Source organism: Aegilops tauschii, chromosome 6, assembly GCF_002575655.3.
Source record: "Aegilops tauschii subsp. strangulata cultivar AL8/78 chromosome 6, Aet v6.0, whole genome shotgun sequence".
In the NCBI taxonomy this organism is placed as follows: domain Eukaryota; kingdom Viridiplantae; phylum Streptophyta; class Magnoliopsida; order Poales; family Poaceae; genus Aegilops; species Aegilops tauschii.
In genome coordinates, this window is record NC_053040.3 from 79003787 (window position 1) to 79031752 (window position 27966).

The following is a 27966-nucleotide window of genomic DNA, read 5'->3' on the forward strand; positions in this document are numbered from 1 at the left end:
GTGTGGCGGTGAAAAAGAAAGCTTAGGTATCGAGTGATACCAGAGAACAGTAGAGACGTGAGAGATAATGAAAACCGTGTAATGTATAATGATAGGGAGAGTGTGACACTTCTCAAGGGAGACGTTGAGAGACCATGTTTGCGAGGATAGGAGAAACATGAAGTGAGCGTGCGGGTGAGCTGGAGAAAAGAGAGTGATAGCTACCTGAAGGAGCATGCATGCGAGAGAGATGGGCGTGAAAGGAGTGAACAAAAAAGGGATTCAAATATTTGAATTCGAGATGATGATACATGTATCCATACTCGAACCAAAATTGATCTATCAAACATGCATACTCATATGAATTCACGCACATCTATGTTATTTAATATGTAGATATTACTGATCCATACATTTTAGTAGAACATAATTTGGTTAAAAAAATCGAATTCAACCTTAAGATTTCGAGATCGTTGTATTTGTAAATCATATTATACATATAAAGGAGCAGAATTCTTTGTTGTGCTTTTGAAAGTATATATAAAAAATGATGTATATAGAATGTAATTCCAATTGAAAATGGATCCCGCCCGAAAAAAATAGAATACAAACGGGATTCGAATTGAGTTGGCCTCGCCGAATGAATAAAACTCGATGCGGGTGGGGGTTGGGGCGGGGGTGGGGGTGGGGGTGGCGGAAGAACACAGACGGTGGGGGCCGGTGGTCCGGCCGGCGGCCCGTGCGGTGTTCTGTATGGGAAGAATCAGAGACGAGGAAGAAGAAGGGTTAGGAGACGTAGGATCTTCATCCAACCGCCTGAAATGGTCGAGAGACAGCTGGGAGTTGCATTCTTAATGCGCTCTGGTTCATCATGTGTGGGCACTGTGCAACCAACATTTTATTATCCAAAATCTGCTTGCTCTTCTTTACCATGTTCCTCTTTCGTTCTTCTTTAATATGTACTCTCTCCGTTCCTAAATACAAGTCTTTGTATAGATTCCACCATGGACTACATATGGAGCAAAACGAGTGAATCTACACTCTAAAATGTATCTGGATACATCTGTATGTGATCCATAGTGGAAATCTCTACCAAGACTTATATTTTGGAACAGAGGGAGTATGATAGTAGTACAGTATGTTCCTTGTACTGAAGATGAGCAGGGACATTTGCAGTGTAGAGGTCTATACGGTCGGTTGTGATGGACACTTTCAGCCTCTTTGATTCGTAGGATCTTGTAAACATAGGAATAGGATTTGTAGTGGCCTGCCCACTTGAGTCCTATAAGAATAGCAAGGAAATGCGGGGAGCTGTGTCGCCTTTGAGAGTTACACTGATATTAACAGTACCGCACCTTCACTTGAAGAGAGCTGGTATCCGAAGCCTTTCTAGCCGTACCGGCAATACTAGCACATATATTCCAGCAAGTTCCACTTTGCTGATTTTACTCTAATGCTTAAGGTTTTCCCGTTATATCTACACTATGATCTGTGTAGCTGCTTTGTGTCGCACTAGCAGCAGTCCACTCTTGAAGCTAAACACTGCAATGACTTACAAAATTGGCACCAAGGCATTGAGTGCCATTCTGGATGCAATGAAACTCATACGCTCCCCACCTGTTGATTCTTGTTCAGAATATGATCCTAATGACTATTCTAACCTCGAGGAGTCAAAGGCAGATGGCCTGTCCTGTTCACCCATCAAGGTGCCTGTTCTAATTTGGCAATGTTTTATTGATTGCGGGTATCTTGCATATGTTGTCTTGCATTTCTTCTACTTTGTTGCACCGCCATCTGCTTAGTTTACTCATCATATATGTCGAGATGCCATGCCCATCCATTATCAATACATATTCCATCTGTCATCATACCATGTTTTTCCACTCAAATGTTGTTCTTGTGCATCAGACATCAAAAAGGAAGAGGGTGATTGCCGAACCTGAAGGAGCACCAGCAAAGTCCATGAAAAACGTGGTGGTGCCGGAGAAATCAGACATCACCTCGCTTATATTGGTTGTACAACCAGTGACACAAAATGTAGGACCGACTCCAGCAGACTGTACCCATACTTCACTGGCCACACCACTAGCCCCACCACACAGGACCTGCACTCCAGCAAAAGGTATACCGATTTCATTTGCCATAGCACCAGCTGTACCACAGAAAAATCCCACTCCAGCAAAAAGTACAGCAAGTCCACCGGCCGAAGACCTATCCCAACTGCAGAGACGGCCAATTCCTGCAGATTGGAACCCCATTCCATTTATTCCCAGTTTAAAAGACAATACTTTCAATGTTGTTAGGGACTACGTGCATATATTCCCATCATGGGAAGATTATTGTGAAGACAAACACCATTTTCACATCTTCCTGTCCAACTTACGTGTAAGTGCTATTATTCATGGTTATTATTTTCCTGTTTTCTACTGATTGAACACATCAATGATTTACATTACATTGTTGTAACTAGGCGAGGGTCAATCTAGATAGTCATGACGAGCAAAGCTTGCTTGTGCTTTTCAAGGAAGCATTGCAGTAGTATCGGTGTTACCTGAGGAAATCACACTTTGATGGCAAGTCTATAAACGAATTTCCGGTGAAGTCTCCTGTGCTAAATTTAGAAGACATTGAATGGAAAAACCTTGTTATGCACTGGTCTCGTTCCCAGGATGAGGTACTGTCTATGAAATCACATGACAATTTGAACTTCTACTTTTCCGCATGTGCCTTACAGATCTTTTTTTGCAGGAAATCTTCTCGAAGAAGAATTCCGGTTTGACAAGAACGACAGGATATCGCAAATATGCTGCCCGCTGCTTTGCTCTTGTTAGTACCTGTTGTCCTGTATCACTGTACTTGCATACATACCTGGTTCATTATGTGACAGCAGTATGCATGATAGCTTGCTTATCAATTGTTCGCTCCAAATTATCTGATCTGTATGAATGGTTACATTAGTGTAGAATATATCCAATGCCAATGTTTTTTTAGCTCTGCATTATTCTTGTAAGTACATGTTGTCCTTTATCAGCGTACTTATAATGACAGGTAGTTGTTCATGCACCATCACTCTGCAGCTTATTTTCCTTTGCCCTCCATTTTCTACACATCAGATCTATATTTACTCTTACCATAAGGTTGGTACTGAAGAAGTTTAGCTGTGCATTGTTCTTGGCTGTACCTTTTGCCTGTATCGCTGCACTTACATTTATAGCGACTTGGTTATGTAGCATCACTCTTCATCTTATCTTAAATATTCTCCATTTTTTCGTATATTATCACATCTATATTTACACTTAACGAAATGTGGAATAAAGGCAATGCTTTTGAAGAAGATTCTGTGGTAAACTTCTTGAATTGCCCCCCCCATCAGCATGGACAAGGCCTTTATAGAGCCTGTCTTCACCAATAATGTAAGTTTGTCCATCTCAAGCCTTCAAACTTTGTTGTATATATTTGGTTAGGCATGACTGCAACAGCTGTTTATTTTTGGTGTTTGCATCAAATTGCTTGTTTAAAGTTTATTATGTAGTTCATAAACAAAAGTTTGTCCTTTCTCAATTTAAGTTTTCAGTTGTAAAACCAAGTTCCTTCTTCATACCATGTAAATTAAACTATACAGAGCAAGTGATCTTCTTTTGCACTGCATGTATGCTTCTGTTCTTCATCCGTAATCCAGTGGTGTGGTGAACCTACCCACTACAACACAACGTCATATTCTGCAATGTCTTAACTATGAACAATGTCATATCATTCTACTATTATTTAAACCGTCTCTTTATTTGCCAATCTGAAATGGTATAAATTGACAGCACACTAACCATTGATACTTATGAGTTCTTGATCTGTAATCCAGTGGTGTCGTGAAGCTGCCAACTCCTTCACAATGTCATTTCCTGCCATGTCTTGACCTGAATAATACCATATTGTGTTAATGCAATTTTAAACTGTGTCACTTTATTCGTCAGTAAGAAATGTGATGAATTGTCAGCACTGATACTTTTATGTGCAAAACCTGTCATCTGTCTGCTTGTTTATCTTTCAAAGTGAGGAAGATATAAGTGTTGAACAAGCGCAGTCTCATCATCTTGCTCAGCTGCTTGCGCTGCAGCTCCCCAGCAGGGCTAACCTTTCTTGAACTCTATTGAAGTGCTGTCGGTTGTATATTATTTTGTCGGCGTGTTTATTTGCACTGGTGGCAATCTTTGATGCCCAGTGTATGTAATCTACTGTCTGCTTGTGCTTTATTACCATAGTGGCGAACTTTGATGCCCAGTGGATGTAATATGCCGTAGTTTCTTTATTGTATAGTCTAGGTTTTTTTGTTATTCACGGTGCTGCAGTTATTTTACTGTATATATATCCTGTTTTCGCAGTAAACCGGCCAAACCGTAAAATTATGGTACATAATCGGGCCGTCATGCAATCACGATGTAGGTTGGGCCTGAAACGTGTCGAACACCTCACGGGCCGGCAGCAGCCCGAAATGAACCCCGGCCCATGATTGTGCGAATCAAATCACGGGCTTTTAACAGGCCAAAATTGTCTCGATCCTTGTTTGGCCCAATCAGATATCTGCTGCGAGCAGGTTGGATGCAAACCGAGCCATAGTTAGGCCCAACTATATGATGGGCTTTTAACAGGCCGAAATTAATATAGGGCCGAAATGTTAAACGGTCCCTTAACATGCCAAAACTAATATCAGGCCGAATTTCTAAGTGGGCCTTTAGCAAGTGGGCCCAAAAGCATAGTGTCCAGTTGACGGGCCGAATCTGATATGGGCCATAAATGAGCCCAAAGCCTCTTAAAGGGTCGGACCTGATCTGGGCCGTAATTTGGTCCAGAACGTGGTCGGCTTTTAATGGGCCGGATCTCATATGGGCCACTATTAGGCCCGGAGCGTGGCAGGCCATTAATGGACCGGATCAAATATGGGCCGACATTTGGCCCAAAACATGGCAGCCAGTTAATGGGCCGGCCTACTAGGGTCCTCAAAATCTTGTGGGCCTATAGCTGGGCCGGCCCATTAATGTTGGCAAAATCTCGTGGGCCTTTAGCTGGGCCGGCCCATTATGATCCGCAAGAATCTTGTGGGCCTTTACCTGGGCCGGCCCATTATGGCACACAAAAATCTTGTGGGCCTTTACCTGGGCCGGCCCATTATGGCCCGCAAAATCTTGTGGGCCTTTAGCTGGGCCAGCCCATTATGGTCCGCAAAATCTCGTGGGCCTTTAGCTAGGCCGGCCCATTATGGTCCGCAAAATCTTGTGGGCCTTCAGTTGGGCCGGCCCATTTAAACTTGATGGACTGGTCCACGTGTCAACATATCATAGGCACGTCTCGCCCATTGGATGAGTGACACCTGTGCCAACGCGGACCTGACACGTGTCTCCTCCAGCCAATGATGATTTTACATGTGGAAAATCCCCATTGGTCGGGGCTGTTAACGGGTTATCGGATCCAAAACCCGACTCGATAGCTTAACGGCGTTCCGTTACGGTGGATGCCACGTGTCGGTCACCCTTGACGAAAGCACTTCTGTGATGCGCGATTTATCGTCATGGAAGTGGACACTTCCGTGATGATAATTTTGGTAATGTCATGGAACACTTCTACGACAGCACAGGTATGACTATCTTGATTCTGTCATAAATTTGTCATGGATGTACATGCATGACAAAAAACGCGACCTACTGTGACAAACACGTATCATCACGGAAGTGTATTTTTTTTGTAGTGTGATCTGCCCTACTGTGGTGGCTAGTTCTACTTATATAGGCCCTGGTCCTCTCCCCAAATATTGAGCGGGAAGGGAGCCAACAACGGCCAATTCGAAGGGGGACAGCTAGTACAGCTTATCCTAACAAAAGCGGTCTTCGCCTGCAAAAGACTCTGGTGGTGACGCCGTCTTGGGCTCCACGGTGACCTCCATCCTGCCGTCCTGCTGGTCTTGGTCTCGTTGCACCGATATGGAAACCTTTGCCTGATGCCTCGGTACTCCGAGCCTGCGCTTGCCCCCTTAGCACCAAAGAGGAAACAAGGACGCTGCGCGCGCTGGCGCCCGCCTGGCGCCCGCCTGGTCCTGATCGTCATGGCTCACGTCACGAGGGCCTCGCGAGGTTTGCCCTGCCTTGATATCTCCGCTCCTCGCGAGGCAGCCTAGTGAGGCCGCTCCTGAGGAGGTCTTGTGTCGTCCGCCTCGCGAGGCTTGGCCCCTCGCGAGGGTCTTGATTGCCTTGTTGATGAAGATGGGCTGTACAGGCCTGCTAGCGCAGCCACGCCGTGGGCCGCAGGCAGGCAAGTATGGGGACCCCTGTTCCTAGAACGCCGACAGCGAGAAGAAGCCCGGCAACGGTGGGCCGCGGCGGCGCCTCCGCAAGATGAAGGAGCGCTACGGCGGCGAAGAGGAGAGGAAGAATGGCGAAGGCGAAGGGAGAGGAGGGCACTCCATCCTTGCACCCACTAGTTGGTAGAACACAAGAACACCTCAACCTTAGGAGGCTGTTCTTCCCCTTGTACTGTTCATCATCAGCCCAAGAGGCAATCCACCACCACCACACTAGAGTAGGGTGTTACACCACAACGGTGGCCCGAACCAGTATAAATCTTGTGTCCTTGTGTTGTGAGTTCGTCGAGTTCGTCCGCGAGATCTTAGCGAGCTAGGGCATAGATCGGTAGGGAGGAAATCTCCGTGCGCACCCCAGTGTTCGAACCTTGAGGGTTTTGCCAGAACCCGTGATCCGACATTTGGCGCGCCAGGTAGGGGTGCGCCATAGCTCCTCTCCACCAGCCTATGCTCCGCCGCCACTGCACTTCGCCCTCATGGCAGGCGCCCCGCCACCGGCTCCAGCGGCCAGTGCTGACGACGGGGCCAGGGGCTCCGAGCCCTGGCCCCCACCCTGCGGCAGGTGTGATGGCCACCCAAGTTCAGGCCGGAGATGCCGCCGCGCTACGACAGTGCGGCAGACCCGTCAGCTTTCCTGCTGGCATATGAGGAGGCCGTCCTCGAGGCCGGGGGCGACGACAAGGTCATGGCCAACTGGCTCCCCATGGCCCTCGCCGGTGAGCCACGCGCCTGGCTGCTCAACCTCCCTGGATCCACGGTGGCATCCTGGGGGGAACTCCGCGACCTCTTCACCGCTCGCTACGCGGTACCGGCGCTCCACGCAGTCGCGGCCCTGCTGGGTGGCTCTCAAGCACCGCCTTCAGATCGCCACGTCAAGCCGTTCCTCCGCCAGATTGGTGCCGCTTCCAAGCGCCCGGGGGCTCCGCCGGGTTGGGCTGCGCCAGAGCCCGACCTCACCTTCGGCCTAGAAGACCACCCCGACTCCACCGCCGGCTCGGGCATGCTCCCAATGCTCTGCACGCCCACTATATGCAACGTGGCTGTTACCAAGACCCTCATTGACGGCGGTGCCGGCCTCAACTTGCTCTCCGTGGAGGCCTTCAGCCTTCTTCACGTGCCACTCGAGCGGCTCAACCACAGCAAGCCTTTCTCAGGAGTTGGTGGTGGCACTGCCCGCTCTCTGGGACAGATCCGCCTTCCCGTCACCTTCGGCACGCGCGACAACTACCGCACCGAGCTGGTCGACTTCGACATCGCCTGCATCGGCCTCCCGTACAATGCCATTCTCGGGTACCCGGTGTCGGTGTCAAAACCGGCGGATCTCGGGTAGGGGGTCCCGAACTCGGCGTCTAAGGCGGATGGTAACAGGAGGCGGGGGACACAATTTTTACCCAGGTTCGGGCCCTCTCGATGGAGGTAATACCCTACTTCCTGCTTGATTGATCTTGATGATATGAGTATTACAAGAGTTGATCTACCACGAGATCGTAGAGGCTAAACCCTAGAAGCTAGCCTATGATTATGATTGTTGTTGTCCTACAGACTAAACCCTCCTGTTTGTATAGACACCGGAGGGGGCTAGGGTCACACAGAGTCGGTTACAAGGGAGGAGATCTACATATCTGAATTGCCAAGCTTGCCTTCCACGCAAAGAAGAGTCCCACCCGGACACGAGACGAAGTCTTCAATCTTGTATCTTCATAGTCCAACAGTCCGGCCGAAGTATATAGTCCGGCTGTCCGAGGACCCCCTAATCCAGGACTCCCTGAGTAGCCCCTGAACCAGGCTTCAATGATGATGAGTCCGGCGCGCAGATTGTCTTCGACATTGCAAGGCGGGTTCTTCTCCAAATTCCGAGTACCTGTCGAGTAGTGTCCGGCTTCCCATGAATGTTGCACTCCTTGGCTTCTGCGCCTAATAATGGCTATCTTCCACGTGTCGAGCGAATGCGAGAAGTCGGGGCATTTTTACACTTGCCACCCTAACCATGTGAGTAAATCGTCTATTTAAAGAGTCGGGGATCCTCAGATCCAGATCACACCATCCTCCCACAACGAGTATCCATCGGAGCGCGCCCGGAAAAGTCCATCCCATCATGGCCGGCCATCGCAGCTCCTCCTCTCGCTCCCGTAGCACTAAGCCAGGCAATTGGAAGAAGTGTTCCGTCCCCCACAACCAATTAGTAGAGTTACAGACTCAGAGGTTTCTCCCTCCTGCGTATATGGTCCCCGTCCGAGCTGGACTAGCCACTTACAACAACGGGGAGCAAGCGGAGAGCTTTCCCAACCCATCCATGGGGGAGCGGGTATGCCTTGTCCCTTACTTATTGAGGGGACTTGGATTTCCAATCCATCCGTTCCTCCGCAGGCTCCTGGAGTTCTACGGCCTCCAGCTGCATAACTTCACTGTTGCCTCCATATTACACATCGCTGGCTACGTCGCCCTTTGCGAGCTGTTTCTGGGCTGTGAAGCTCATTTCGAGCTATGGCAGAGGCTATTTTGCCTCGTGCCCCGTACACAGGAGGGGTCAATATATCAAGTGGGCGGAGCCGAAATATGGCGCATCGCCGGGTCCGGATACCTGTCCGGTACTCCGAAGAAGACATCCGAAGACTGGCCTTCGGAGTGGTTTTATATAGAGGACGTCCCCCTTCCGGACCCTATTCGGATGGGCCTTCCTGAGTTCAATAACGCCCCTTTGAAGAAACGCCGCAGCTGGCGCCCTCGGAGCCCCCAGGAGGAAGATAACAGAGAGGTCCTTTACCTGATGGGCCGGATAAAAACGCTGGCCAAATCAGGACTGACAATAATCGAGGTTATGTCAATATGTATAATGCGGGGGGTGCAGCCACTTCAATATCGGGGAAAACCCATGTGGCACTTCAATGGAGAAGACGATGCCACCCGTTGAGGCCGTAAAGGTCCGGACTCCGCCGCTGCTCTAGCGAAAATACTGTCTGGTTTATATAAAGGAGAGGAAGAGGAGTTCATCCGCATTAAGCCACAGGATGAATTCTCCATGTACGACCCCCCAAACTGGGTGAGCTGCTACTTTTTACTCCAGACCTTCCCGCATTCTTCGTCATAAATAATTACCTTGCTATTTCATAGCAGGAACTGCGAAAAGCTGTGAGGGAGGTCCACAGCCCATCTCCACAGCCAGAGGACCCTGACCGGGCCTTCGACCCCGGACTCGAAGAAGATCTGGACATATTTGTGGAGCTCATCGACAGGACGTTCTATCAGTTAAGCTGCGACGGTGCCTTGGTGGCCATCATAGCCGATTATCGTGGACTGCTCCCTGCATCGCATGTAAGTAAAACCGGAGTCCCAACTTCCGAGAAGGATCCCCTTTTTTCACTTCACCCACCGCACACATATGGTGTCTTACAGGGAAGGCCCTCGGGACGCCATGCCGAACCCGCAGTGACTCACCAACAAGGGGCACCGAAACCGGGTAGGCTTAAAAGGAAGGCGGTCAGGACTGAGACGCCGTCATAGAGGTATGAAAAATCACCCTACTCTGTGGTTGTCGTCTTTAAAATATAATAACGCCCATGGTTCCTGGTAGGAAAAACGCTCGCCGGACCGTATCCGGAGAGCCTGCCGGCCACGCCTCCACTAGCCGGGCTCCAGAGCCGGACTCAGACGCATATGCTAACATGGGGACAATGCCGGATGTTCCTCCTATAGAGGATGCGGATAGGCTGTCCGCTACGAATTCCGAAGTGGAGAGTGCGATGAATCACAGGCGTCGCCGGGCCGTACTCCGCGACCCTGGTTTCTCTGAAGAGGCGTTCGATGCCTTCAACTCAGGGGACGCGTACATCCGAGCTGCTCAAAATGGTCTTGCCAGAGCCACGGACCAGTATGTAAAGGATGTATGGGTAAGAAAATCTGATAATTATGTATATCAGTAGCCCCTGAGACTTGAAGCAGTTGGCACAACTGATTTAAGGATCATTATTTGCGTAGGTTCTTACAGAGAAGAATACCCAGTTGTCTCAAGAGTTGGAGGAGTGCAAAGCCCGGCTACGGGCCGCAGTTGCCGCAATGAAGGAGTCTAAGAAGGCCCCATCTGGTAACACTTGTTCCTATCGGAAAGAATGACATATACCATTTAGTATTCGGCATGCATGCAAATCTAACAATAGATTCTGCAGATGATCCCGGAGTGAATCCGAAGGTCGTACGAGGGGATGAGCAACATGCTCAACGACAGCTAGAGGCTGGCGAGCGCGTGCTTACGTAGGTTAGGCGGGAGAAAAACGATCTCCAAGATGCCAATACCCGGCTGGGCGTTGAACTGAAAGATGTTCGGGCCCAGCTTGCTGACTCCGTAAAGGAGAATAAGAGGCTTCGACACGACATTTTTAGTAAGTGCTTGAATGAACTTTTATAGAGTTCGGCAAAGAAACCAGCTAACAGAGTTATATCTGTAGGTATGCTGACGGGTCGTCCCACAGAGGAGATGCCCGGGTCTGCGGATGATCTTCTGCCAGAGCTCTCACAACTGCACGAACAAGTTCGGCAGGTGATGCAGGGCATTGCCCAGGCCTTGTGGCCATCTGCCTCCCTGCCAGGAGGCATGGGGGAGCTCATAGAGATGCTCAAGGGAGCGCGGCGGCGCTTCCGATTGTGGAAGATATCTGCCTGCCGACAAGGTGCAAGGGAAGCCTGGGCCATGGTGAAGACTCGATATACCAAGGCTGATCCGAACCACATGGCCGAGGTCGGACCTGTGGGGTCTGATGGGAAAGAGATCCCCGTCAGTTTGGTGTATGACCAGGTGAAATTAGCCGCAAAGTATTCCCAACAGGATTGTAGGCTAGACAGCCTGTTGGATGGTATAGAAGAAGAATTTAGTCAGTCTAAGTGACTGTGTACTTCAAGTGACATATATTGTCCCTAGCCGGATTGTAAATCATTTGTCATGGCGGACCTTTTCGCTTCGACCTCCGGACCCGACAGTCCGGAGTGTATCCGAATACCCGCTCAGTTATGTAAAAACCGGGGTACGCATGGAAACCAGGCGTAGGGGTCATAAGTGCTTGAACAGACAAGTACCCAACTAGCTATGTTATATTACATGGATAGTAAGAAACATCTTCCAGGGAGAATAGTTCCGTTAAGGGTTCCTTTCCCTGGGTACGCATGCATTAATGTGCATGTCCGAACTGCGAAAAGAGACGCAGGATATAAACATCTGGGGGCATGTATTACAATAAGTAGAAGTCATCTTTTGTTCACCGACCGAATATTCCCATAAGAACGCTAGCTTTCGGCTTCACCCAGTCTGAGGTACACATCCGGCTGACCCGGCAGTAAAAATCGTAGAGGTGCTCCCCTTATGCCCTAGCCGAATTAACGGGAACGTAGGGCATAAACACAAGAGCCAGGCAACCCAGCTTGGCCAAAACTTAAGTCATATCGATGCATATAATGGCGAAGAAAAGGTGCATGTGGAAAAGTAACACATGTGCGGGGCGCATAGAGCCCGGAGCATAGTTATATTAAGCTTCTGTATAAGAAGCCCCCAGGTATAATGAGCACGCCTGGCGCGTCAAGATTGTGTAGTCAACACACATTTTAACCTTTTAAGGCTGTGAAGAAAAATGGAAGAAAGAAAGAAAGAAAGACAGATAGCGGACATATATATAAAAAAATTGACGGAGGTAAGGAGACGAACACAGAGTCCGGCACTAGGCGTAGAACCTTCGGAGTCTAGCCGCGTTCCATCGGTTTGGCTCGAGTCGATTGTCCTATGCATCCCGCACAGGGTACGCTCCACCGGTCAGAACTTTGTCAATAACGAAGGGACCTTCCCATTTGGGCTTGAGCTTGTCCTTTTTCTTCTCTGGTAGGCGTAGAACGAGTTCGAGTTTTGGCCCGTAGTTCTCTGCTTTGATACCGTCGAGCCTGTTGCTGATAGAATGCGGAGCGGGCTTTTACCACATCACGCTCCTCCTCCAAGGCGACCAAACTGTCCTGCCGATCAAGCTCGGCTTCTTTCTCTTTGTACATGCGCACTCGAGGTGAGTCATGAATGATGTCGCAGGGCAGTACCGCCTCTGCGCCGTACACCATAAAAAACGGTGTGTATCCGGTAGTTCGATTCAGCGTGGTCCGCAGCCCCCATAGTACAGAGTCGAGTTCCTCGACCCAGTGCGTATCTGATTCCTTCAAGGATTGCACTAATATGGGTTTAATGCCGCTCATAATAAGACCATTTGCTCGCTCGACTTGATCGTTTGTTTGGGGGTGATAGACGGAGGCATAATCGAGCTTAATGCCCATGTTGCCGCACCAAGTTTTACATCATCGGCTGTAAAGTTCGAGCCGTTATCGGCGATGATGTTGTGGGGGACACCGTAACGGTGTACAACCCCGGATATGAAGTCTATCACTGGTCCGGACTCGGCCGTTTTAACTGGTTTGGCTTCGATCCATTTGGTGAATTTATCCACCATGACCAATAGGTACTTTTTCTTATGGCTTCCTCCTTTAAGGGGTCCGACCATATCAAGCCCCCAGACCGCAAAGGGCCAAGTAATGGGGATTGTTTGGAGAGCGGTAGGTGGCATATGGCTTTGGTTTGCAAAAAGCTGGCAACCGACGCAATGTTGGACGAGGTCCTGTTCGTTTGCCCGGGCCGTCGGCCAGTAAAAACCTGTATGGAAGGCCTTGCTTACAAGGGCCCTGGCTGCGGCGTGGTGGCCGCCGAGTCCAGCATGAATTTCTGCCAACAGTTGTTGTCCTTCCTCTTCGGAGATGCACCTTTGAAGTACTCCGGTAGCGCTTTTCTTATAAAGCTCTCCCTCGTGGACCTTGTAGGCTTTAGACCGCCGCACGATGCAACGTGCCTCGTTTGGGTACTCAGGGAGTTCTTGCCTAGTTAGGTAAGCCAAGAAGGGTTCTGTCCATGGGGCGATGACAGCCATGTTGGGGAACGTAGAAGAAATTCAAAATTTTCTACGCATCACCAAGATCAATCTAGGAGATGCTAGCAACGAGAGGGGAGGAGTGCATCTACATACCCTTGTAGATCGCGAGCGGAAGCGTTCAAGAAAACGGGGTTGATGGAGTCGTACTCGTCGTGATCCAAATCACCGATGATCCTAGCGCCGAACGGACGGCACCTCCGCGTTCAACACACGTACGGAGCGGGGACGTCTCCTCCTTCTTGATCCAGCAAGGGGGGAGAAGTTGATGGAGATCCAGCAGCACGACGGCGTGGTGGCGGAAGTAGCAGGATCCTGGCAGGGCTTCGCCAAGCGCAAGCGGGGAGGAAGAGGTGTCACGGAAGGGAGGGAGGCGCCAGGGCTTGGGGTGCTTCTCCCATGCGCCTCCCCACTATATATAGGGGTGGAGGGGGCTGGTTTCTTGCCCTGCAAGTCCATTGGGGCATTGGCAAAGGTGGGGGAAAGAAATCCCATCATTTCCCTTCCCCACCGATTGTTATCCCCCTTTTTTAGGGATCTTGATCTTATCCCTTCGGGATATGATCTTATTCCTTCTAAGGTGGGATCTTGGTGCGCCTTGACCAGGGGTGTGGGGCCTTGCCCCCACTACCCACGTTCCTGTGGGTTCCCCCATGCAGGTGGGTCCCACTTCGGAACCTTCTAGAACCTTCCTGGTACAATACCGAAAAATCCCGAACATTTTCCGGTGGCCAAAATAGGACTTCCCATATATAAATCTTTACCTCCGGACCATTCCGGAACTCCTCGTGACGTCCGGGATCTCATCGGGACTCCGAACAACTTTCGGTTAACCACATACTAATATCTCTACAACTCTAGCGTCACCGAACCTTAAGTGTGTAGACCCTACGGGTTCGGGAGACATGCAGACATGACCGAGACGACTCTCCGGTCAATAACCAACAGCGGGATCTGGATACCCATGTTGGCTCCCACATGTTCCACGATGATCTCATCGGATGAACTACGATGTCGAGGATTCAATCAATCCCGTATACAATTCCCTTTGTCAATCGGTACGTTACTTGCCCGAGATTCGATCGTCGGTATCCCAATACCTTGTTCAATCTCCTTACCAGCAAGTCACTTTACTCGTACCGTAATGCATGATCCCGTGACCAAACACTTGGTCACATTGAGCTCATTATGATGATGCATTACCGAGTGGGCCCAGAGATACCTCTCCGTCATACGGAGTGACAAATCCCAGTCTCGATTCGTGCCAACCCAACAGACACTTTCGGAGATACCCGTAGTGCACCTTTATAGCCACCCAGTTACGTTGTGACGTTTGGCACACCCAAAGCACTCCTATGGTATCCGGGAGTTGCACAATCTCATGGTCTAAGGAAATGATACTTGACATTTGGAAAAGCTCTAGCAAACGAACTACACGATCTTGTGCTATGCTTCGGATTGGGTCTTGTCCATCACATCATTCTCCTAATGATGTGATCCCGTTATCAATGACATCCAATGTCCATAGTCAGGAAACCGTGACTATCTGTTGATCAACGAGCTAGTCAACTAGAGGCTCACTAGGGACATGTTGTGGTCTACGTATTCACACATGTATTACGGTTTCCAATTAATACAATTATAGCATGAACAACAGATAATTATCATGAACAAGGAAATAAAATAATAACCATTTTATTATTGCCTCTAGGGCATATTTCCAACAGTCTCCCACTTGCACTAGAGTCAATAATCTAGTTCACATCACCATGTGATTAACACTCAAAGTTCACATCGCCATGTGACTAATATCCAAGAGTTTACCAGAGTCAATAATCTAGTCCACATCACCATGTGATTAACACTCAATGAGTTCTAGGGTTTGATCATGTTATGCTTACGAGAGAGGTTTTAGTCAACGGGTCTGCAACATTCAGATCCGTGTGTGCTTTACAAATCTCTATGTCATCTTGTAGATGTAGCTACCACGTGCTACTTGGAGCTATTCCAAATAACTGCTCTACTATACAAATCCGGTTTACTACTCAGAGTCATCCGGATTAGTGTCAAAGTTTGCATCGACGCAACCCTTTACGACGAACTCTTTCACCACCTCCATAATCAAGAAAATTCCTTAGTCCACTAGATACTAAGGATAAGTTCGACCGCTGTCATGTGATCCATTCCCGGATCACTATTGTACCCCTTGACTAACTCATGGCAAGGCACACTTCAGGTGCGGTACACAGCATAGCATACTGTAGAGCCTACGTCTAAAGCATAGGGGACGACCTTCGTCCTTTCTCTTTCTTCTGCCGTGGTCAGGTCTTGAGTCTTACTCAATACCCACACCTTGTAATACAGTCAAGAACTCCTTCTTTGCTGATCTATTTTGAACTCCTTCAAAATCTTGTCACGGTATGTATTCATTTGAAAGTACTATTAAGCGTTTTTGATCTATCCTTATAGATCTTGATGCTCAATGTTCAAGTAGCTTAATCCAGGTTTTCCATTAAAAACACTTTTCAAATAACCCTGGATGCTTTCCAGAAATTCTACATCATTTCTGATCAACAATATGTTAACAACATATACTCATCAAAAATTCTATAGTGCTCCCACTCACTTCTTTGGAAATACAAGTTTCTCATGAACTTTGTATAAACCCAAAATCTTTGATCATCTCATCAAAGCGTTCATTCCAACTCCGAGATGCTTACTCCAATCCTTAGAAGGATTGCTGGAGCTTTGCATACTTGTTAGCATCTTCCAGGATTGACAAAACCTTCTGGTTGTATCACATACAACCTTTCCTCAAGAAAATCGTCGAGGAAACAATGTTTTGACATCCTATCTGCAAGATTTCATAAATAATGCAGTAACTGCTAATATAATTCTAACAGACTCTTAGCATCGCTACGAGTGAGAAAGTCTCATCGCAGTCAACTCCTTGAACTTGCCGGAAAACATCTTAACGACAAGTCGAGCTTTCTTAATGGTGACACTTCCCATCATTGCCTGTCTTCCCTTTAAAATCCATCTGTACCCAACAGCCTTACGACCATCAAGTAGTTCTTTCAAAGTCTATACTTTGTTTTCATACATGGATCCTCTCGGATTTTATGGCCTCGAGCCATTCGTCGGAATCCGGGCCCACCATCGCTTCTCCATAGCTCGTAGGTTCATTGTTGTCTAGCAACATGACTTCCAAGACAGGATTACGTACCACTCTGAAGTAGTACGCATCCTTATTGACCTACGAGGTTTGGCAGTGACTTGATCCGAAGTTTCATGATCACTATCATAAGCTCCCACTTCAATTGGTGTAGGTGCCACAGGAACAACTTCCTGTGCCCTGCTACACAATAGTTGAAGTCATGGTTCAATAACCTCATCAAGTCTCCACCATCCTCCCACTCAATTCTTTCGAGAGAAACTTTTTCTCGAGAAAGGACCTGTTTACTTCCAGATCTGAAACACGAGGTATACCCAACTGTTTTGGGTATTCTATGAAGATGTATTTATCCGCTTTGGGTTCGAGCTTATCAGCCTGAAACTTTTTCACATAAGCATCGCAGCCCCAAACTTTTAAGAAACGACAACTTAGGTTTCTCTAAACGGTGTCGTCTCAACAGAATTGCGTGGTGCCCTATTTAAAGTGAATGCGGTTGTCTCTAATGCCTAACCCATAAACGATAGTGGTAATTCAATAAGAGACATCATGGTATGCACCATATCCAATAGGGTGCAGTTATGATGTTCGGACACACCATCACATTGTGGTGTTCCAGGCGGTATTAATTGTGAAACACTTTCCACAATGTCTTAATTGTGTGCCAAACTCGTAACTCAGATATCTCTATGATCATATCATAGACATTTTATCCTCTTGTCACGACGATCTTCAACTTCACTCTGACATTACTTGAACCTTTCAATAATTCAGACTTGTGTTTCATCAAGTAAATATTCTCAGCATCTACTCAAATCATCTGTGAAGTAAGAACATATCGATCCACTGCGTGCCTCGGCACTCATTGGACTGCACACATCAAATGTATTACTTCCAACAAGTTGCTCTCTTGTTCCATCTTACTGAAAACGAGGCCTTTCAGTCATCTTGCCCATGTGGTATGATTTGCATGTCTCAAGTGATTCGAAATCAAGTGAGTCCAAATGATCCATCTGCATGGAGTTTCTTCATACCAATAGCATGGTTCGCATGTCTCAATCTTTTCAAAAACGAGTGAGTCCAAAGATCCATCTACATGGAGCTTCTTCATGCGTTCTATACCAATATGACTCAAATGGCAGTGCCACAAGTATGTGGTACTATCATTACTATTTTATATCTTTTTGGCACGAACATGTGTATCACTGCGATCGAGATTCATTTTAGGTGCAAGACCATTGAAGGTATTATTCAAATAAACAGAGTAACCATTATTCTCCTTAGATGAATAACCGTATTGCGATAAACATAATCCAATCATGTTTATGCTCAACGCAAACACCAAATAACAATTATTTAGGTTTAACACCAATCTCGATGGTAGAGGGAGCATGCGATGCTTGATCACATCAACCTTGGAAACACTTCCAACACATATCGTCATCTCACCTTTACCTAGTCTCCGTTTATTCCGCAGCTTTTATTTCGAGTTACTAACACTTAGCAACCGAACCGGTATCTAATACCCTGGTGCTGCTAGGAGTACTAGTAAAGTACACATTCATATGATGTATATCCAATATACTTCTGTCGACCTTGCCTGCCTTCTCATCTACCAAGTATCTAGGGTAGTTCTGCTTCAGTGACCGTTCCCCTCATTACAGAAGCACTTAGTCTCGGGTTTGGGTTCAACCTTGGGATTCTTCACTAGAGCAGCAAATGATTTGTTGTTTCATGAAGTATCCCTTCTTCCCTTGCCCTTCTTGAAACTAGTGGTTTTACTAACCATCAACAATTGATGCTCCTACTTGATTTCTACTTTCGCGGTGTCAAACATCGCGAGTTGCTCAAGGATCATCATGTCTATCCCTGATATGTTATAGTTCATCACGATGCTCTAATAGCTTGGTGACAGTGACTATGGAGAACCATCACTATCTCATCTGGAAGATTAACTCCCACTCGATTCAAGTGATTGTAGTACTCAGACAATCTGAGCACATGCTGAACGATTGAGCTTTTCTCCCTTAGTTTGCAGGCTTAAGAAACTTGTCAGGGGTCTCATACCTCTTGACGTGGGCACTAGTCTGAAATCCCAATTTCAGTCTTCGGAACATCTCATATGTTCTGTGACGTTTCAAAACGTCTTTGGTGCCACAATTATAAACCGTTAGCATTACGCACTGAACTATCACGTAGTCATCAAAAACGTGTATGCCAGATGTTTCGCAACATCTACAGATGACGCTGAGGTTCAGCACACCGAGCGGTGCATTAAGGACATAAGCCTTCTGTGCAGCAATGAGGACAATCCTCAGTTCACGGACCCAGTCCGCATAATTGCTACTATCAACTTTCAACTAAATTTTCTCTAGGAACATATCTTAAACAGTAGAACTAAAGCGTAATCTATGACATAATTTGCAAAGACCTTTTGACTATGTTCATGATAATTAAGTTCATCTGATTAATGAACTCCCACTCAGATAGACATCCCTCTAGTCACCTAAGTGATACATGATCCGAGTCAAACTAGGCCGTGTCCGATCATCACGTGAGACGGACTAGTCATCATCGGTGAACATCTCCATGTTGATCGCATCTACTATACGACTCATGTTCGACCTTTCGATCTCTTGTGTTCCGAGGCCATGTCTGTACATGCTAGGCTCGTCAAGTCAACCTAAGTGTTTCGCATGTGTTCCGAGGCCATGTCTGTACATGCTAGGCTCGTCAACACCCGTTGTATTCGAACGTTAGAATCTATCACACCCGATCATCACGTGGTGCTTCGAAAGAACGAACCTTCGCAACGGTGCACAGTTAGGGGGAACACGTCTCTTGAAATTTTAGTGAGGGATCATCTTATTTATGCTACCGTCGTTCTAAGCAAATAAGATGTAAACATGACAAACATCACATGCAAATCATAAAGTGACGTGATATGGCCAATATCATCTTGCGCCTTTGATCTCCATCTTCGAGGCGCGGCATGATCACCTTTGTCACCGGCATGACACCATGATCTCCATCATCATGATCTCCATCATCGTGTCTTCATGAAGTTGTCTCGCCAACTATTACTTCTACTACTATGGCTAACGGTTAGCAATAAAGTAAAGTAATTACATGGCGTTTTCATTGACACGCAGGTCATACAATAAATTAAGACAACTCCTATGGCTCCTGCCGGTTGTCATACTCATCGACATGCAAGTCGTGATTCCTATTACAAGAACATGATCAATCTCATACATCACATATATCATTCATCACATCCTTTTGGCCATATCACATCACATAGCATACCCTGCAAAAACAAGTTAGACGTCCTCTAATTGTTGTTGCATGTTTTACGTGGCTGCTATGGGATTCTAGCAAGAACGTTTCTTACCTACGCAAAAACCACAACGTGATATGCCAATTTCTATTTACCCTTCATAAGGACCCTTTTCATCGAATCCGATCCGACTAAAGTGGGAGAGACAGACACCCGCTAGCCACCTTATGCAACTAGTGCATGTCAGTCGGTGGAACCTGTCTCACGTAAGTGTACGTGTAAGGTCGGTCCGGGCCGCTTCATCCCACGATGCCGCTGAATCAAGATAAGACTAGTAACGGCAAGTAAATTGACAAAATCGACGCCCACAACTACTTTGTGTTCTACTCGTGCATAGAAACTACGCATAGACCTAGCTCATCATGCCACTGTTGGGGAACGTAGCAGAAATTCAAAATTTTCTATGCATCACCAAGATCAATCTAGGAGATGCTAGCAACGAGAGGGGAGGAGTGCATCTACATACCCTTGTAGATCGCGAGCGGAAGCGTTCAAGAGAACGGGGTTGATGGAGTCGTACTCGTCGTGATCCAAATCACCGATGATCCTAGCGCCGAACGGACGGCACCTCCGCGTTCAACACACGTACGGAGCGGGGACGTCTCCTCCTTCTTGATCCAGCAAGGGGGGGAGAAGTTGATGGAGATCCAGCAGCACGACGGCGTGGTGGTGGAAGTAGCGGGATCCCGGCAGGGCTTCGCCAAGCGCAAGCGGGGAGGAAGAGGTGTCACGGGAGGGAGGGAGGCGCCAGGGCTTGGGGTGCTGCTCCCATGCGCCTCCCCACTATATATAGGGGTGGAGGGGGCTGGTTTCTTGCCCTCCAAGTCCATTGGGGCGTTGGCAAAGGTGGGGGAAAGAAATCCCATCATTTCCCTTCCCCACAGATTGTTATCCCCTTTTTTAGGGATCTTGATCTTATCCCTTCAGGATATGATCTTATTCCTTCTAAGGTGGGATCTTGGTGCGCCTTGACCAGGGGTGTGGGACCTTTCCCCCACTACCCATGTTCATGTGGGTCCCCCCATGCAGGTGGGCCCCACTTCGGAACCTTCTAGAACCTTCCCGGTACAATACCGAAAAATCCCGAACATTTTCTGGTGGCCAAAATAGGACTTCCCGTATATAAATCTTTACCTCCGGACCATTCCGGAACTCCTCGTGACGTTCGCGATCTCATCCGGGACTCTGAACAACTTTTGGTTAACCGCATACTAATATCTCTACAACTCTAGCATCACCGAACCTTAAGTGTGTAGACCCTACGGGTTCGGGAGACATGCAGACATGACCGAGACGACTCTCCGGTCAATAACCAACAGCGGGATCTGGATACCCATGTTGGCTCCCACATGTTCCACGACGATCTCATCGGATGAACCACGATGTCGAGGATTCAATCAATCCCATATACAATTCCCTTTGTCAATCGGTACGTTACTTGCCCGAGATTCGATCGTCGGTATCCCAATACCTTGTTCAATCTCGTTACCGGCAAGTCACTTTACTCGTACCGTAATGCATGATCCCGTGACCAAACACTTGGTCACATTGAGCTCATTATGATGATGCATTACCAAGTGGGCCCAGAGATACCTCTCCATCATACGGAGTGACAAATCCCAGTCTCGATTCGTGCCAACCCAACAGACACTTTCGGAGATACCCGTAGTGCACCTTTATAGCCACCCAGTTACGTTGTGACGTTTGGCACACCCAAAGCACTCCTATGGTATCTGGGAGTTGCACAATCTCATGGTCTAAGGAAATGATACTTGACATTTGGAAAAGCTCTGGCAAACGAACTACACGATCTTGTGCTATGCTTAGGATTGGGTCTTGTCCATCACATCATTCACCTAATGATGTGATACCGTTATCAATGACATCCAATGTCCATAGTCAGGAAACCATGACTATCTGTTGATCAACGAGCTAGTCAACTAGAGGCTCACTAGGGACATGTTGTGGTTTATGTATTCACACATGTATTACGGTTTCCAGTTAATACAATTATAGCATGAACAACAGACAATTATCATGAACAAGGAAATACAATAATAACCATTTTATTATTGCCTCTAGGGCATATTTCCAACAAGCCATAATCACGTGGGCCGAAGGTGTTATTTCGGTGGCAGAGCCTCCGATTATGTCAGAGTGTTCGGGATCTGGCGTTGTGGCCGGATCCGGACTGTTGTTGCCGGTCTCCCCTTCCCACACCACGGATGGCTGAAACAGCCTTTCCAAGAAGATATTAGCTGGGACAGGGTCGCGCTTAGCGCCGATGCGGGCGAGGATATCCGCCGCTTGATTGTTTTGTCGGACCACATGGTGGAATTCGAGCCCCTCGAACCGAGCTGACATTTTGAGGACGGCGTTGTGGTAAGCCGCCATTTCTGGGTCCTTGGCGTCAAAGTCTCCATTTATTTGAGATATTGCGAAGTTTGAATCCCCACACACCTCTAGGCGTTGAATGCCCATGGAGACTGCCATCCGGAGACCATGCAACAGGGCCTCATATTCTGCTGCATTGTTGGAGCCTGTGTATAATATTTGGAGTACGTATTGGACTGTATCTCCGGTGGGGGATGTCAGGACGATGCCTGCCCCTAGACCAGCCAGCATCTTAGAGCCGTCAAAGTGCATGATCCAATTGAGGTACGCGCCGTACTCTTTAGGGAGTTCGGCTTCTGTCCATTCGGCGACGAAATCAGCCAGTACTTGTGACTTAATGGCTCGCCGTGGTTTGTATGTTATGTCGAACGGGAGGAGCTCAATAGCCCATTTAGCGATCCGGCCCGTGGCATCGCGGTTATTTATTATGTCGTTGAGTGGTACTTCAGAGGCCACCGTAATTGAACACTCTTGAAAGTAGTGTCGTAGTTTCCGGGATGCCATGAAGACTGCGTATGCTATCTTTTGATAATGTGGGTACCGTGATTTGCATGGAGTGAGGACAGTGGATACGTAGTATACCGGCTTTTGTAGCGGGAACTTATGTCCGTCCGTCTCTCGTTCGACGACGAGTACTGCGCTTACAACTTGGTGTGTTGCCGCTATATATAACAGCATTGGTTCACCGATATTTGGCGCGGCCAAGATTGGGTTTCTGGCCAAGACGGCTTTTATTTCTTCCAATCCGGCCGTGGCCGCATCCGTCCACTTGAAGTTTTCGGTGCGTCGAAGAAGTCGATAAAGAGGTAGTGCCTTTTCTTCCAACCAGGAGATAAAGCGGCTTAAGGCAGCCACGCATCCAGTTAATTTCTGGATTTGCTTGAGGTCTGTTGGGATAGCCAATTGTGACAGAGCTCGGATTTTAGCCGGATTTGCTTCAATTCCTCTATTAGAAACGATGAAGCCCAAGAGCTTACCGGCGGGCACGCCGAAAACGCATTTTTCCGGATTGAGCTTGATGTCATATGTTCAGAGATTGTCGAACGTGAGCCTTAAGTCGTCTATTAAGGATTCGACGTGTCTGGTTTTAATGACCACATCGTCTATGTATGCCTCCACTGTTTTGCCGATTTGTGTTTCCAGGCATGTCTGAATCATGCGTTGATAGGTTGCACCGGCATTTTTGAGCCCGAAAGGCATGGTGTTGAAACAGAAGGGGCCGTATGGGGTGATGAATGCCGTTGCGGCTTGATCGGACTCCGCCATCTTATTTGATGGTATTCGGAGTATGCGTCGAGGAAACACAATGAGTCATGACCCACGGTAGCGTTGATAATTTGATCGATGCGGGGGAGGGGCAAGGGATCCTTGGGGAAAGCCTTGTTAAGGTCCTTGAAATCGACACATAGGCGCCAGGATTTGTCCTTCTTTGGTACCATTACCAGGTTTGCTAGCCAGTCCGGATGTTTTATTTCTCTAATGAATCCGGCCTCGAGTAACTTGGCTAGCTCCTCTCCCATGGCTTGTCGCTTAGGCTCTGAGAAACGCCGAAGAGTCTGCTTGACCAGCTTGTATCCCTTTAGAATGTTTAGGCTATGCTCGGCTAGCCTGCGTGGGATTCCTGGCATGTCCGAAGGATGCCAGGCGAATATGTCCCAATTCTCGCGCAAGAACTCCCGCAGTGCGGCGTCTGTTGTGGGGTTCAGTTGTGCCCCGATGGATGCTGTTTTTGTAGGGTCCGTTGGATGGACCTGCAATTTGACTATTTCGTCCGCTGGTTTAAAAGAGGTGGACTTGGGTCTTTTGTCGAGTATCATGTCGTCCCTATCCACTGTGGAGCACAGCGCAGTTAGTTCTTCGGCCGCAAGGGCTTCGGATAACGCCTCGAGGGCCAGTGCGGCGGTTTTATTTTCAGTGCGGAGTGCTATGTCTGGATCACTAGCTAGAGTGATGATTCCATTGGGCCCGGGCATTTTGAGCTTCATGTACCCGTAATGGGGTATAGCTTAGAAGATCGTGAATGCCTCCCGCCCTAAAAGGGCGTGGTATCCACTACTGAACGGGGCCACTTGGAATGTGATTTCTTCGGACCTATAATTCTCCGGCATGCCGAATACCACATCTAGTGTGATTTTTCCCGCACATCGTGCCTCCCGACTAGGGATGATTCCTCTGAAGGCGTGCTGCTTTGCTCAATGCGGCTCTTGTCTATTTCCATTTTGTTAAGAGTCTCCTCGTAGATGAGGTTTAATCCGCTGCCACTGTCCATGAGCACTTTAGTAAGCCGAAAGCCGTCCACAATTGGACTAAGGACCAAAGCGGCTGGTGCTCGGGCTGTTCGGAATTGAGGTTCGTCACTGGCATTGAAGGTTATGGCCGTGTCATTCCATGGATTTATTGCTGCAATGTGGCAGACTTCGACAAGGCTGCGGAGTGCTCGCTTGTGCCTATTATTTGAGGCGAAGGTCTCGAAGACTATCAATGCCGTATTGTTATTTTCCATGGGATGGTGCTCTGTGGTATTGTTGATGAGGAGATCCTCGCCGCTCTTGGCCACCTGCCGGAGTATCCAACATGCTCTAAGGCTGTGTGTTGGCATGGTATCCGATGTACTGTGAATTTTGCATGGCCCATTGAGCCATCCCTCCAATACAGTTCCACGCCTTGTAGTGGGCTTTGGTTTCTTTGTAATTGGATCGGGTGACTTGCGAGAGTACACCCTTTTAGTTTGGACGGGGGGTTTAGTGAGAGCCGGAGGATCCAATAATTTTGTTTGGGTTTTCCAGGCGCTTTCCATCGCACAGTACTTCTGTACTATGGCCGCCAAGTCAGCGAAGTGTGCTATGTCACCGCGACTTATGGCATTGAGGATTCCCTTATCCGTGTAATTTTTGCAAAACAATGAAATTGCGTCTTCCTCGCGACAGTCCTTGACCTTGCTCATTACAAGGAGGAATCTGGCCCAATAGTGATGTACTGTCTCTTAGGGCTCTTGTCTAATGAGGGAAAGATCACTTATGTCTAGGTGGGTGGGTAGATTTAGGTCCAAACCCTGACCCGATCTGAGACCCAGGGGCGGAGGAGTTTCCGAGCTTGGCAGTTCGGGCTCCGAGATGTTGCCCAATAGTTCTGGCCCGCTGTCTGATTCTAGGTTCGAAGCTTGGGCCATGTCCTCCCGTAAACGAGTATCCGGCTTGGAGAGCTCGGGAATCCGGACATAGTTTGTCCTCCAAATAGAGGAAGAATCGCTACATTGCTCCTCCGCCACCGCTATCTGATGGGTGACCGGCGGAGAGTTAATCTCCCTTTGGTCGGGTTTAAGCCTGATCCGATCATAGTCCGTAGCGACTCCCAGGGCGGCGATGCGATCCAAGAGCTCGTTCAAGGAAGAGAGCTCCATTGGATCCATCTGCTCGGCGAATCCCGAGCCGACGTGGAGGCTGTTTTTGATGACCCGAGAAGTCATCATCAGCGCGACGGCCGAACGGGCGGTCATGACGAAGCCGCCTAGTCGGAGAGTTTGGCCTACAGCCAGGGCTCCCCTAGAGTTAATGTTGTCCTTGACAACAAGACGAGCCATCAAGCCTTGTTGTGACGGCACAGTGGAACTCTCAATGAAAGCACCAATGTTGGTGTCAAAACCGGCGGATCTCGGGTAGGGGGTCCCGAACTGTGCGTCTAAGGCGGATGGTAACAGGAGGCGGGGGACACAATGTTTACCCAGGTTCGGGCCCTCTCGATGGAGGTAATGCCCTACTTCTTGCTTGATTGATCTTGATGATATGAGTATTACAAGAGTTGATCTACCATGAGATCGTAGAGGCTAAACCCTAGAAGCTAGCCTATGATTATGATTGTTGTTGTCCTACGGACTAAACCCTCCGGTTTATATAGACACCGGAGGGGGCTAGGGTTACACATAGTCGGTTACAAGGGAGGAGATCTACATATCCGAATTGCCAAGCTTGCCTTCCACGCAAAGGAGAGTCCCACCCGGACACGGGACGAAGGCTTCAATCTTGTATTTTCATAGTCCAACAGTCCGGCCGAAGTATATAGTCCGGCTGTCCGAGGACCCCCTAATCCAGGACTCCCTCACCCGGCTCTGGCCCAGTTCATGGCAGCGACTCATCCGGCCTACAACCTCATGAAGATGCCTGGGAGCAAAGGCGTCCTCACTGTCAAAAGAGACGCCAAGGAGGCCCTGGCGGCGCTCAAGCTCGCCCTCAAAACCGATGCGGCAGCGCAGCCTGCCGATGCGGGCACCTCCGAGCCCAAGGGAGCTGTACCGACCAAGAAGAAGCAGTTGTTCACACAAGACAAGGCAGAAACCAAGCAGGTGCCAGTCAACGAGGACGGGCCCTTAGGAGCCACCTTTTCCATAGGTGCCAGCCTCGACCCAGGTCAAGAAGAAGCATTGGTGAAGTTCTTGCGCGCAAACAAGGATATATTCGTGTGGGAGCCCAATCAGCTGGTAGGAGTCCCGAGAGAGGTGATTCAGCATCATTTAAGGGTATGCCCCAATGTACGCCCCGTGAAGCAGCGGGCGAGACGGCAATCCACTGAGAAGCAGGCCTTCATCGTCCAAGAGACCCGCAAGCTGGAGGCGGCGGGTGCCATTCGTGAGGTTCGGTATCCCGAATGGCTGGCGAACCCTGTCGTAGTGCCGAAGAAAGGCGGGAAGGAACAGATGTGCGTAGACTTCACCAACCTTAACAAAGCCTGCCCCCAAGATCCGTTCCCGCTCCCACGCATTGATCAGATCGTCGACTCCACCGCCGAGTGCGACCTGCTGTGCTTCCTGGATGCGTTCTCAGGGTATCACCAGATCAAGATGGCGGTAGAAGATGTGGAGAAGACAACCTTCCTGACCCCGTGTGGGGTGTACTGCTACACCTACATGCCCTTTGGTCTGCGCAACGCGGGCGCAACCTTTCAGCGACTGATGCACATCGCCTTGGGGCGGCAGCTCGGGAGAAACACAGAGGCCTACGCCGACGACATTGTGGTGAAGTCTCGGGAGGCAAGGACCTTGATTCAAGACCTGGTGGAGACCTTCGCGAGCCTGCGCCAAGTGAACTTGCGGCTTAACCCGGAGAAGTGCGTGTTCGGCGTCCCTTCCGGCAAGCTGCTGGGCTTCCTCGTGTCCCATAGAGGGATTGAGGCGAATCCAGAGAAGATCAAGGCCATCGAGGACATGAGCCCGCCGCAGACCCTTAAGGAGATGCAGAAGCTGGCTGGTCGGGTAACTGCGTCGGAACGCTTCATCTCCAAGCTAGGGGAACGCGCCCTACCCTTCTTCAAGTTGATGACGAAGAAGGGCCCATTCGAGTGGACCCAGGAGGCCGACCAAGCTTTTCAAGACCTCAAGAGATACCTGACCAGCCCTCCGGTGATGGTAGCGCCACGACCCCTCGAGCCCCTAGTACTCTACCTTGCCGCTACCCCGTACTCCGCCAGCGCAGCACTGGTGGCGGTTCGGGAGGAGCACCAAGCCAAGGGCGCGCTGCACCGGGCTACAGCTGAAGCAATGCAAGATTAGGAAGGCGCCGCAAGAGCCGTGGCAGCGCCGACAGAAGACCAAGCTCAGCAGGACGACGCCGCCAAAATTCCCGCAAATAATCAGGCGTCAGGAGTCCCGTCACCTCAGGAGACGTCCCAACTTCCACAAGACGCGAGCCCAGACACCGCGCCAGCCCTCGTCGAACACCCGGTGTATTTCGTCAGCACCGTGTTGCGAGATGCGAGGGCGCGATATCCCATGCCTCAGAAGCTCCTGCTCACACTCTTGGTG